This window comes from Dendrobates tinctorius, unplaced genomic scaffold (assembly GCF_039654945.1).
Source record: "Dendrobates tinctorius isolate UK_male_01 unplaced genomic scaffold, ASM3965494v1 ptg000388l, whole genome shotgun sequence".
In the NCBI taxonomy this organism is placed as follows: domain Eukaryota; kingdom Metazoa; phylum Chordata; class Amphibia; order Anura; family Dendrobatidae; genus Dendrobates; species Dendrobates tinctorius.
Genome location: NW_027362054.1, coordinates 4,811,973 through 4,824,437, shown reverse-complemented (window position 1 = coordinate 4,824,437; position 12,465 = coordinate 4,811,973). Strand labels below are relative to the sequence as shown.

Here is a 12,465-nt window from a genome sequence, read left to right as displayed (position 1 = left end):
GGCTCCGGATGCATTTGTCCACTTGACTACATGACCGTTTTCATGTGCAGCCATTTATTTCAACTTACTAGACTTTGTTAGTTGCCTGTTTAGTTACTTTGGAATATGATGTTAAGGTATGTGCACACAAAGTTTTTTTTTAGAAGTTTTATGGAGCAGGTCTGCTCTAAAAATTATCCGAAATATTGCTTCAAAAATACTTGAAAGATTATTCTTATTCATTTCTATTAATGTTTATAAGTTCAGTCCTTAGAACACTTTATTCTGCTGCAAAATACCTGGTGAGAAAGTGGCTGCTGATGAAATCTGCTCCATATTAAACAAATGTCCACTCAAAAGGATGCAAAAAACACTACAACAAGTCTTCAAAACCAATACAAGGGAAAGGAAACGTCCTCCAAAAACTCTCCATAGACCTGGCATAGACACCAGGCTTTCCCAGGCAAAGCTGCTTCAGAAAAATGCCGATGCTTGCTTTCCTGAACCACCTCACCAACGGCTTTGTTGTAATTTTTGCGTGGTCTGTTCCTTAGCTCTGTACTGTCAAGTATAGACCATTGTTATGATGAGTCACCGAAGGAGGAAAAAACAAAATACCAGCTAAGTCCAGAAAAACCAGAGAGGTTGGCAGCTATCGGATTGCAGACCCCTGAACCTATCCACAACAACTAGCAGTAGCCGTGGGGGGTTCCTACGGTGCCCTAGACCCCTCGATCACAGCCAGAGAACTATATAGCCTAAAGACAGAAAGGGGAAAAACTAAACTGCCCCAGAGCAGACCCCAAAGCAATAGGCAGCCCCCAACATATAATGACGGTGAAGCAAGATGAAAACACTAACACAGATAGAAAGATAGGTTGAGCAAATGAAGGGGCCCAAGCTAACTACATAAGACAGGATAGGAAAGCTGCTGTCTGCCATTCGCAAAAACCCTATCAAAATGAGCCAACCGGCTGATAGGAAAAACAGGCCCTGAAGTCGCTAGGCTTCAAAAGACTATATCAGCACTCAGGTATATTCTGAAGACAGAGCAAAATATCAACAGATCAGAGACAAAAATGGAATTCAGCTCACCCCCGGCCAGGGATGGCAGAACTCCCAAAAAACAAGGCTAAACAAAAACAAAACTGAAGAGTACAAAGCAGAGCAAAAAAACTTAGCTTTGAGATGCAGGAATCAGACTGGTCTCCAAGAATCAAGCAGGAAAATCACCAGCCAGGAAGAAGGGCGTTGGCAGCCTTATATCCAGTCCTCAATTCCAGCCACCCAGTCATCATCTAGCTGCCCAGGTGTTTGGTAATCAGTCTCACTACCTTCCTTCACTAGAGGAGGGAGTTCATCAGACCTCAATGGTGAAGGGAAAAATGAACTCACAACAGTACCTCCCCCTTGAGGAGGGGTCACCGAACCCTCATCCATGCCACCAGGGCGATCTGGGTGAGCCCGATGAAAGGCACGCACCAATCTTTCGGCATGAATATCAGAGGCAGAGACCCAGGAATTATCCTCCTGACCATAACCCTTCCACTTAACCAAATACTGGAGAGTCTCCGTCTAGCCAGACGGGAATCCAGTATCTTCTCTACCTCATATTCCATGTTACCTTCAACCAATATAGGGTCAGGAGGTGCCACCACAGGAACTACTGGTTCAACAAACCTCTTCAACAAGGACTTATGAAACACATTATGAATTTTAAATGTGACAGGAAGAGCCAACCGAAAAGAGACCAGATTAATAATCTCAAAAATCTTGTAAGGTCCAATAAATCTAGGCTTAAACTTAGGAGAAGCCACCTTCATAGCGATATTTTTTGATGACAACCAAACCATATCACCCACCTTAAACTGGGGACCAACGGTCCTACGCTGGTTGGAAAACCGCTGGGCCTTTTCCTGGGAGAGAGACAACTTATCCACTACTTGGTCCCAGATCTGGTGCATTCTCTCCACTACAGTGTCAACACCTGGGCAGGCAGAAGGCTCCACCTGCCCTGAAGAAAATCGAGGGTGAAAACCAAAGTTACAAAAAAAAGGTGACATCAAAGTGACAGAACTAGCTCTATTATTTAAAGCAAATTCGGCCAAGGGCAAAAATGAAACCCAATCATCCTGATCGGCAGAAATAAAACATCTCAAATACGAATCCAAAGTCTGGTTTGTTCTCTCCGTCTGCCCATTGGTCTGAGGGTGAAACGCAGAGGGGAAGGACAACTGAATTCCCAGCTTGGAACAGAAAGTCCTCCAAAATCTAGACACAAACTGAACTCCTCTGTCAGATACAATGTTCTCAGGAATCCCGTGCAAGCGAACCACCTGTTGCAAAAACAAGGGCACCAACTCAGAGGAAGATGGCAACTTAGGGAATGGTACAAGATGGACCATCTTAGAGAATCTATCACAAATCACCCAAATAACAGTCATTCTCTGAGAGACAGGCATATCAGAGATAAAATCCATTGAAATATGGGTCCATGGCCTCCTGGGCACCGGCAAAGGCATCAACAAACCACTAGAGCGAGAACAAGGTTTAGACCGGGAGCAAGTCCCACAGGACTGCACAAAATTCCTGACATCACGAGACAAGGCGGGCCACCAAAAAGATCGACTCACCAGATCTCTAGTACCAAAAATACCTGGATGACCAGCCAATGCAGAGCAATGAACTTCAGACATCACTCTCTTCCTCCACTGGTCAGGAACATACAACTTTCCACTGGGACAACGCTCAGGTTTGTCCTCCTGAAACTCTTCCAGAGCACGTCTCAAATCGGGCAAGATGGCAGAAAGAACTACCCCCTCGCCTAAGATGGTAGCAGGCTTAGTCACAACAGGAGAATCAGCAAGGAAACTCCTAGAGAGGGCATCTGCCTTGACATTCTTAGTGCCCGGAAGAAAAGAGACCACAAAATCAAAACGTGTGAAAAACAAGGCCCACCTAGCCTGTCTAGGATTCAAGTGCTTGGCCGACTCCAGGTAAATCAAATTCTTGTGGTCAGTAAGGACCACGACTTGGTGTTTGGCTCCCTCCAACCAATGTCTCCACTCCTCAAATGCCCATTTCATGGCCAACAGTTCCCGATTCCCCACATCATAGTTACGTTCGGATGGGGAGAACTTTCGGGAAAAGAAAGCACAAGGATTCATTTTAGATGTCACAGGATCTTTTTGGGACAACACCGCTCCTGCACCAATCTCAGAAGCGTCCACCTCCACCTAAAACGGGAGTGAGACATCAGGTTGCCGCAAAACCGGAGCAGAAGTGAATCTTCGCTTCAGCTCCTGAAAGGAAGAAACAGCCTTCGGAGACCAATTCAGCACATCAGCACCCTTCCTAGTCAAATCCGTCAATGGCTTGGCAATACCAGAAAAATTAGCTATAAATTTCCGATAAGAATTAGCAAAACCCAAAAACTTCTGGAGGGCCTTCAAAGAAGTGGGCTGAACCCAATCATAAATGGCCTGTACCTTGGACGGGTCCATTTCAATAGTTGACGGAGACAAAATAAATCCCAAAAATGAAATCCTCTGTACCCCAAAAAGGCATTTCGATCCCTTGACATACAGGGAATTCTCCCTCAAAATCCGGAACACAGTGCGAACATGTCCCAATTCTTGGAGAAGATCAAAATATCATCCAGATAGATAATCAAAAATTTATCCACAAAGTCTTGGAATATATCGTTCATGAAGCACTGGAAGACAGAAGGGGCATTAGTGAGCCCAAAAGGCATCACCAGGTACTCAAAATGTCCCTCCGGAGTATTAAACGCCGTCTTCCATTCATCCCCATGCTTAATGCGAATAAGATTATACGCCCCCCTGAGGTCAAGCTTGGTAAACCAGCAAGCACCTTTAACTCTGGAGAATAGATCAGAAATCAGGGGTAACGGATACTGATATTTAACAGTAATTTTGTTGAGGGCACGATAGTCAATACAAGGCCTTAATGAACCATCCTTTTTAGCCACGAAAAAAAACCCAGCACCTAAGGGTGAAGAGGATGGTCTAATATGACCCTTCTCCAATGCCTCCTTAATATAGGATCGCATAGCCTCATGCTCGGGTACAGATAAATTGAAAAGCCGACCCTTGGGGAATTTACACCCCGGGTTCAGTTCAATAGCACAGTCATAACTCCTATGAGGAGGCAAAGGCGCAGACTCATTCTCACTAAATACATCATAAAAGTCAGCCAAATAGTCAGGAACATCATGTGACTGGGGAGAGGTGGAGAAAACAGGAGCATCACTAAGGGCACACCGACAACCCCAACTCACCACAGACAAAGATTTCCAATCCAGAACTGGATTATGGATTTGCAACCAGGGAAACCCCAGAACAATGGTATCATGCAAATTATGCAACACCAAAAATCTGCAATTTTCTTGATGGTCTGGGGCGACCCGCATTACCACCTGGGTCCAAAACTGAGGTTTATTCTTCGCCAAAGGAGTAGCATCAATACCCCTCAAAGGGATAGGCGTCCGCAGAGGTGTCATAGGAAATCCACAACGTTTAGCAAAATCCAAGTCAATCAGGTTCAGAGCTGCTCCTGAATCCACAAAAGCCTTGGCGGAAAATGTGGACAGGGAGCAGATCAGAGTAATTGCCAGAAGAAACTTAGGTTGAACACCACCCACAGAAAACGTGTGTGCACAACGTTTCTCTCGTTTAGGGCAGACAGAAATAATATGCGAGGCATCTCCACAAAAAAAACACAGCTTATTACGCCTTCTGAACTCCTGACGTTGCCCCCTAGACAAAACTCTATCATATTGCATAGGTTCAGACATTTGTTCAACAGGTGGTAACATCTCTCGTGTAGTTTTGCGTTCACGTAAACGCCGAACCACCTGAATGGCTAATGACATAGAATCGTCAAGACCAGAGGGAACAGGAAATCCCACCATAGTATCTTTTACAGTTTCTGACAAACCCTTCTGAAAGAGGGCTGTCAAGGCACCATCATTCCAGGTAGTAAGGACCGCCCACTTTCGGAATTTTTGACAGTACAACTCTGCCGAATCCCGACCCTGGCTTAATGCCAACAGGGTCTTTTCAGCATGATCGATAGCATTAGGTTCATCATACAACAACCCCAAGGCTTGAAAAAATGCGTTCACATTATTCAGAATAGCATCATCAGGTTTCAAAGAAAACGCCCAATCCTGGGGATCGCCGCGCAGCAAAGAGATGACAATTTTAACCTGCTGCGCGGAGTTCCCCGACGAGTTAGGCTTCAAGGCAAAAAATAATTTACAATTATTCTTGAAATTCAAGAATTTAGACCGATCCCCCAAAAATACATCAGGAGTAGGAATCTTTGGTTGAGCAGCATGTGAATGAGCAAGATAGGCGGAAATTCCCCGCACTTCAGCAGCGAGCTGCTCCACACGATCAGACAATTGCTTCATCTCCATTGAGAGAAAAATTCCCCCTACGGCCTCAGAGATATAGAGGAAAAAATAAGCACACAAAAAAAAATTCTGACACTTTTTTTTTTTTATTACAATTCTCTCCTGCTATTGAGTACCCTAGGATCTGCGGTATGGCTGGTGATTCTGTTATGATGAGTCACGGAAGGAGGAAAAAACAAAATACCAGCTAAGTCCAGAAAAACCAGAGAGGTTGGCAGCTATCGGATTGCAGACCCCTGAACCTATCCACAACAACTAGCAGTAGCCGTGGGGGGTTCCTACGGTGCCCTAGACCCCTCGATCACAGCCAGAGAACTACCGTATTTTCCGCTTTGTAAGACGCACTTTTTTTCCCCCAAAATTGAGGGGAAAAAGGGGGTGCGTCTTACAAAGAGGATATACATTTGCGCTGCCACTGAGGGTACTTGCCGCGGCACTCTGTGCCCTGATGCTGCCGCTGCGCTGTCCGCCACCGCCGCGCTCCTGTCCCCCGGTGGTTTCTTCCGCCCCACCGCCGCCGCCGCGCTCTGTCCCGTTCAGCGTGGGGGGGTCTCTGTTGCTCCATGCCTGCTTTCTTCCTGGAAAATGGCCGCCGCGCATGCGCAGACGGACATCTCGGCACTGAAATCTCGGGAGATGAGCGGCAGCATCAGGGCACAGAGTGCCGCGGCAAGTACCCTCAGAACGGGACAGAGCGCGGCGATGGCGGCAAACACCGGGGGGACAGAGCGCGGTGGTGGCGGTAAGAACCGGGGGAGAGCGCGGCGGTGGTGGCAAGCAGGCACCGGGGGACAGCGTGGCGGTGGTGGCAAGCACTGGGGGACAGAGTGCGGCGGTGGTGGCAAGCAGGCACCGGGGGACAGAGCGTGGCGGTGGTGGCAAGCATCAGGGGACAGAGGGCGGCGGCAGTAACAGACACCGGCAGCGGCACGCTGCACATCAAAACACCCCCTCATCCCAGCAGCAATGTTCCACTCCGGCCTCCTCCATCACCACCCCTGGAAAGCAATAAGACGCATGGATTATAAGATGCACCACCATTTTATTAAAAATAAAGTTTTTTTCCTATTTTTCTCCTCAAAATTTGGGGTGCGTCTTATAATCCGGAGCATCTTATAAAGCGAAAAATACGGTATATAGCCTAAAGACAGAAAGGGGAAAAACTAAACTGCCCCAGAGCAGACCCCAAAGCAATAGGCAGCCCCCAACATATAATGACGGTGAAGCAAGATGAAAACACTAACACAGATAGAAAGATAGGTTGAGCAAATGAAGGGGCCCAAGCTAACTACATAGGACAGGATAGGAAAGCTGCTGTCTGCCATTCACAAAAACCCTATCAAAATGAGCCAACCGGCTGATAGGAAAAACAGGCCCTGAAGTCGCTAGGCTTCAAAAGACTATATCAGCACTCAGGTATATTCTGAAGACAGAGCAAAATATCAACAGATCAGAGACAAAAATGGAATTCAGCTCACCCCCGGCCGGGGATGGCAGAACTCCCAAAAAACAAGGCAAAACAAAAACAAAACTGAAGAGTGCAAAGCAGAGCAAAAAAACTTAGCTTTGAGATGCAGGAATCAGACTGGTCTCCAAGAATCCAGCAGGAAAATCACCAGCCAGGAAGAAGGGCGTCGGCAGCCTTATATCCAGTCCTCAATTCCAGCCACCCAGTTATCATCTAGCTGCCCAGGTGTTTGGTAATCAGTCTCACTACCTTCCTTCACTAGAGGAGGGAGTTCATCAGACCTCAATGGTGAAGGGAAAAATGAACTCACAACAGACCACTTCCACTAGGAGGCAGCCTGAAGAATGACAATAAAAGTCAGTAATGAGCGGTCATAGAGGAACAAGTAGGAAGAAACCCATGGGCAGACTAGGATGTCAGGTCTCCATCGCAACTCCAGCCAAAAACCTCCGATGGAGGATAGGAGCAATGAGAATATAGAAAACGGTCTTAGGAGCGCAGGAAAGGGATTCAGATGAGAGATGGGGTTAGGCCGGGGTCACACTGGAAAGGAATACGGACGAGTGAGAGGCGTTAAAAGCACGCATTACTCACGGACAAATGATTCTCTATGGGTTTGCTCCCAACAGCTGTATATTTCTCGGGCGTATTCTACGGTCCGTGCCAATCGCAGCATGCTGCGATTGTCAGCGTACTACGCCCGTAATACGCCAATGCAAGTCTATGGGTGCGCAAAAAATACGGATTACACACGGACCACACATATGACTTGCGAGAAATACGCACCCGGTGTCTTTTAGAAAAGCCGGCAATTCAGTGCGCTATACAGTAAACTCACACTGACAGGTTTAATAAAGAAAGAAAGAATAGATATATACACATAGAATACACATATATATACACATACATGTCATTGTGACAAACATATATATATATATATATATTTATATTTCACAGAGTTCTTCATAGCAGAATAGCCGCTAATTAAATTCCCGGCTTCTATCAAATAATTCCCCAACCCGACATGAAATGACACATGGTTTACATTCAGTAAAGCATTTCATTTCATGTTTTTTTATGTCATTGACTAATAATTAGATGAGGGATTGTGTGCAAAATTTGGGAGTTGTAGTTGTTATTTTAAGGGGTTAATTCTTTGTTAAAAAATGCGTGGGCTTCTCATTGCCCTATATTGGTGGCGAGTGGGTTAATCTAACAAAGGGTTAATGTCACCATTCGATTGTAAGGTGACATTAACCCTTTGTTAGATTAACCCATTCGCCACCGCTACAGGGCAATGGAAATCCCACGCATTTTTTAACAATGAATTAACCCCTTAATATAACAACTACACCTCCCAAATTTTGCACACAAACCCGCATCTAATTATTATTCCGATACTTGCCGCCACCGCGCTGGGTCCTCCGGGTGCTGCCGCCGCCGCGCTGGGACCCTCGGGTGCTGCCGCCGCCGTCGGGCTCTGTCCCGTGCTGCGTGGGGGGCTCTGCCGTTCCATCCATGCCTGTGTGATTTCAATGCCGAGATCTCCATCTGCGCTTGCGCGGCGGCCATTTTCCAGGAAGCAAGCCACCGCACAGGCATGGATGGAACGGCAGAGCCCCCCACGCAGCACGGGACAGAGCCCGACGGCGGCGGCGGCAGCACCCGAGGGACCCAGTGCGGTGGCGGCAACACCAGGTACAGAGTGGGCGGCAGCACCCCGGGGACAGAGTGGGCGACAGCGACCCGGGGACAGAGTGGGTGACAGCACCCCAGGGACAGAGTGGGCGACAGCACCCCAGGGACAGACCGGTAAGCAATAAGACGCCTGGATTATAAGAAGCACCACCATTTTATTAAAAAAAAATTTTTTTCCTATTTTTCTCCTCAAAATTTGGGGTGCGTCTTATAATCCGGAGCATCTTATAAAGCGAAAAATACGGTATATATATATATATATATATATGTGTGTGTCTCAATGACTTGTGTGTGTATATATATATATATATATATATACACAGTATATATATATATGCATTCTATGTGTCTATATCTATTATTTCGTTTCTGTTAGAAACCCTGTCATAGGGCTCCATTATATGTCCATTTTGCAAGGCGGCGAGAAAATCTCTATTATGATATAATCACCTCATACAAAAATGTCATGACTTTTTGAAACCTACAATATTTTAATATTAAAAATATCAGCTACTACAATCGATAACACTGCATGTTAATGAAAACTTAGTTTTACAGGTTGGTTTGACACGTAAGGAAATTACAAATTTTGCACAACTTTGCTTTTGCATGCTTTTTTGTCTCCCAGCAACATTCAACTTTAATGTGGTATGTGGTTATAAATCAGCACAGAGGAGATCAAAAAAGGAAAGATCAAAAAAAGAATTTCCTATCAGAGTGCGCGCACTGATGGATTATCACGTAAGAGATCCAGAAGGATCAGCACTTGTGTCCATAAAATGGCGGCTGGTGGAGGAGCATGTGACCAGACCTGTCCATCAGCCTCCACCAATAGAATGCAGCTTTACCATGTGAGATGTCTTACAACTGGTGGAGGCTGATGGACTAGTCTGGTCACCTGCTCCTCCACCAGCCACCATTGCATGTACAGAAGTGCTACTTAGTGTGAGGAAATTACACTAATAAGAGAAAGTGACAAAAATTTTTAACTGAGAATCTCTCAGTGAGCTCATTCTGACAGTCAACAGGAACAGTTCTAACTTTTTTTTATCTGTCTTTTTCTGAGCTCCTCTAAGATGATTTATGACCACAGACTACATGAAAGTTGAATGTGCAGTGAAATACAGAGCTTGTAAAAGCAAAACGTTGCAAAATTTCACAAAATGATTTGTATCCCAAAACTCATGTATTTAAGTAAAAAAATGTCCTCAAATGTGGCCAAACTCTGCAGAAGAAAAGTCTGCAATAACTTTATGTCCATGGTCTTCAAATTCAGTTCTTAATCCCCATCAACAGATCATGATCTCAGGATTTCCACAATAATGCACAAGAGATAACTCCATCACCTGTGCAATACTAAGTAAATCCTGAGTACATGATCTGTTGGTGGGGATTGAGAACTAAATTTGAGGAACACTGCTCTAGGTCACTGCAGACACTGTCACAATTTCCCTGTATTCCACTGGCGTAACTACCGGGGTAGCAGCCAAAGCAGTTGCTTTGGGGTCCGGCCCATATAGGGGCCCGGGTCCCCGGCTCCGATCGGCGGTACCTGGTAGCGGCAGCTAAACCGGGCCCTCGGCGCTGCGGCAGTTAAACGCTATTGACATGCGGGCCCGGCGGCCCGCACGTCAATAGTTAACAGCCACGGCAGCCACCAGCCAATCGGAGGCTGGCAGCTGACGTCAGCCGCAGTGCGCACCTCGCCGGCGTCTGACGTCAGTTTCAGTTGCAGGCTAGAGCGCGCTGCAGCGTGGAGGGACGCCCGGAGCTTCGCAACTGGACCACGGCCAGGTAATTATTAGAACTTTTTTTTTTTTTTGACAGCGACGACCCGGGGGACCCGGGGGCAGAATGCTGAACATGGGGCAGAATGCTGGACATGAAGGGGCAGAATGCTGTACGTGATGGGGCAGAATGCTGGACGTGATGGGGCAGAATGCTGGACATGATGGGGCAGAATGCTGGACATGATGGGGCAGATTGCTGGACATGATGGGGCAGATTGCTGGACATGATGGGGCAGATTGCTGGACATGATGGGGCAGAATGCTGGACATAATGGGGGCAGATTGCTGGACACGATGGGGCAGATTGCTGGACACGATGGGGCAGATTGCTGGACACGATGGGGCAGAATGCTGGCCACGATGGGGCAGAATGCTGGCCACGATGGGGCAGAATGCTGGGCATGATGGCCCATCATGTCCAGCAATCTGCCCCAACATGTCCAGCAATCTGCGCAGATTGCTGGACATGATGGGGCAGAATGCTGGACATGATGGGGCAGAATGCTGGACATGATGGGGCAGAATGCTGGACATGATGGGGCAGAATGCTGGGCATGATGGGGAAGAATGCTGGGCATGATGGGGGCAGATTGCTGGACATGATGGGGGCAGATTGCAGACATAATGGGGGCAGAATGCTGACATGATGGCAGAATGCTGGACATGATGGGGCAGATTGCTGGACATGATGGGGCAGATTGCTGGACATGATGGGGCAGATTGCTGGACATGATGGGGCAGATTGCTGGACATGATGGGGTAGATTGTAGACATAATGGGGGCAGAATGCTGGACATGATGGGACAGAATGCTGGACATGATGGGGCAGAATGCTGGACATGATGGGGCAAAATGCTGGACATGATGGGGCAGAATGCTGGACATAATGGGGGCAGAATGCTGGACATGATGGGGGCAGATTGCTGGATATGATGGGGGCAGATTGCTGGACATGATGGGGCAGAATGCTGACATGATGGCAGAATGCTGGACATGATGGGGCAGATTGCTGGACATGATGGGGCAGATTGCTGGACATGATGGGGCAGATTGCTGGACATGATGGGGCAGATTGCTGGATATGATGGGGGCAGATTGCTGGACATGATGGGGCAGAATGCTGACATGATGGCAGAATGCTGGACATGATGGGGCAGATTGCTGGACATGATGGGGCAGATTGCTGGACATGATGGGGCAGATTGCTGGACATGATGGGGCAGATTGCTGGACATGATGGGGCAGATTGCTGGACATGATGGGGTAGATTGTAGACATAATGGGGGCAGAATGCTGGACATGATGGGGCAGAATGCTGGACATGATGGGGCAGAATGCTGGACATGATGGGGCAGAATGCTGGACATAATGGGGCAGAATGCTGGACATAATGGGGCAGAATGCTGGACATGATGGCAGAATGCTGGACATGATGGCAGAATGCTGGACATGATGGGGCAGATTGCTGGACATAATGGGGCAGATTGCTGGACATGATGGGGTAGATTGTAGACATAATGGGGGCAGAATGCTGGACATGATGGGGCAGAATGCTGGACATGATGGGGCAGAATGCTGGACATGATGGGGCAAAATGCTGGACATGATGGGGCAGAATGCTGGATATAATGGGGGCAGAATGCGGGACATGATGGGGGCAGAATGCTGGACATAACGGCAGATTGCTGGACATGATGGGGCAGATTGCTGGACATGATGGGGCAGATTGCTGGACATGATGGGGGCAGAATGCTGGACATGATGGGGGCAGAATGCTGGACATGATGGGGACAGAATGTGACAGTGAGACACAGGAGGAGGCAGAATGGACACGGGACAGAATGTGACAGTGTGACACAGGAGGTGGCAGAATGTGAAGCACTGGGGCAGAATGTGGCAGTAAGACACAGGAGGGGGCAGAATGTGGCAGTAAGACACAGGAAGGGTGCAGGATCATGGGGCAAGATGGATACGATGGAGACAGATGGGGAGATCATATGGGGCACAATGGATACTCATGAGAGCGGGATGAGAGGAACATATGGCTGAAGCCAGGAATGAGACACACGGGAGCCAGGATGGGAAATATT

At 47.5% G+C, this 12,465-nt stretch overlaps 1 protein-coding gene across 2 annotated transcripts in view; it reads right to left on the bottom strand.

Moving 5' to 3' along the window:
• PRPH (peripherin) overlaps window positions 1–12,465 on the bottom strand; it is a 67,661-nt gene that overhangs the window by 25,806 nt on the left and 29,390 nt on the right. The gene's annotated exons all lie outside the window — the stretch shown is intronic.